Below are 2,118 nucleotides of genomic sequence, written 5' to 3'. Positions count from 1 at the left end.
CGGCGCAAAGTAGAAAAGAACAGCACTAGGCCAGAAAAGAAAGGAGACAACTCTCGGCCAAACTCTTAACCGGCGAGGAGCGTATAATCCGTACAGTACTGCACGGAAAAATTGACCATTTTATCCACTACGATTGCATTGCTCAAATGTACTGTTATTGGTGCCATTTACTACTAAAAATGTGAACGAGATGTTTATTTATATTTGAAGACATATTAAAGGCTTTAACGCTTGTTTTCGACTAGCTCTACTATTCATGATTCAACAAAACCTTTGGTAGGTACTGTATGAAAAAGTATGTTTAATGAACAAGAATTGAGAGTATAATGAGCTTTTTTCTCCCTACCTACGATTTTGCCAGCGCGAATCCAAGACATTGGAAGGGGCACATCGCTAGATAAAGTAAATGAAGCATAGAGGTACAATATATGTATATGAAATTGGTGAAGGGGAATACTTTTGCACAACTTAATCTAACCTACCCCACTTAACGTAACCAATACAAACTAACTTAATTTAGGTTAGGTTATGGCATGCAACGGTACCCCCTTCCCCTATTTTATATACATACACTATATCTGAACCATCCTCGAATGGGAACAATTTGAATTTATTTAAATCGTATAAACGACTGTTGGGCGTATATCACTTTTCACACTGTTACCAAAATGAACTGTTAGGTGGAATCTAAAAGTATTTATTTTCAATAAAACCTACTCAAAACACCTTCCCCCCGATTATTTCATGTAAGTATTTCATGAAAAAGTTATGACACGAAAGTTTTACGACGTTGGTGATGATAGTAATTGGGGATTGAAATCGAGTCCGTCTAAATGCACCAAAAAGAGAAAGCAAAATACTAGATCAATGGAAATTACAGATAAATCCAAAGATAAAAGAAGTATGATGAAAATTTGAAGTTTGTTAGGAGTTCTCTACTTTCAGTTATTAGGATATCTATCACGATCCACCATGCACCATATCGGGTGACCCACATAAAACTTATTGGGGTTAATATTTTTCACGTAGACTCAGCAGAAGTTTCCGAACGGTTCAAATGCATCTCAATCCATCTTTTGTCAGTTGAAATGACTACAAGTCAATGAGCAGTGTCTGACATCGTCAGCCGATATCCTTTTAGAACAAGAAATAAAGTGGCGTCAAACCTTTAGAGTTAGAAAATGGCAGCCAATCTGTAAGACAAAAGACCCTAATGGCTTCAATTATGAAACCAATAGGGTTCATCTCTCAAGTAATTCTCAAACTGACGCGAAGGTATACGTATATACCGACGCATATACCTACAGCGTACATGAATGTTTAACATTTTTAACCTTCACAAAAGAGCTTCCTAATTGGCATATGAGATCTGTAGCCGCTTTCCATACGTGCTCAAAAAGAGTTCAACCAATCCTGTGCAAAAGATAAATTAACCTTTGTTCGGCTAAGTAAACCGTATTACGCCTTGAAATTCACAAAAGCATCCAGACAATGTTTCTACAATGCGCGCATTGCTAACCCTCTTACTCTTACATCTGTAAATGAATATAATAAATTTTGAAGTGTTATATACAGAGCGGTCAAAGGTTATATTTGTGCATCTAACACAGTCATCTAATACGATAAAATTCAATCGAGTCGTACATGACCAATTTATCGACTGTTGCAATAAGCATCATCATCATAAGGTTGTCAGTTCTAAGACTGGTTCGACATGCACCTCCACTCTTTCCTATCCTGAGGTAATCTTCGCATTTCTTTAAAATTAGAACATCCCACATCCTTTACTATTTGTGAACAGTAATCTAATCTACCTCTACTCCTCCTAACTCCTGTGTCTGCCACTGATATGTCTCTGATTAGACGTTCATACCTAAGATGTTTTATTAACCTATCTCGCCTATTTCTTATTGACTTCCATAAAGTCCTCTCTTTTCCTATTCTTTCTAATACCTCTTCATTATTAATCTTTTCTATCCACGCTATCCTCATGATTCGCCTGAAACACCACATTCCGAATGCTTCTAACCTTTTTTCCGCCGCGTCCACTGTCCATGTTTTGCACCCGTACAGAGTCGTGCTCCAAACATACAGCTTTAACAACCTTTTTCGAATTCC

This window comes from Agrilus planipennis, unplaced genomic scaffold, assembly GCF_000699045.2.
Source record: "Agrilus planipennis isolate EAB-ADULT unplaced genomic scaffold, Apla_2.0 scaffold3, whole genome shotgun sequence".
In the NCBI taxonomy this organism is placed as follows: Eukaryota; Metazoa; Arthropoda; class Insecta; order Coleoptera; family Buprestidae; genus Agrilus; species Agrilus planipennis.
The sequence above is the reverse complement of the archived record's forward strand: the minus strand, read 5'-3'. Positions refer to the sequence as shown.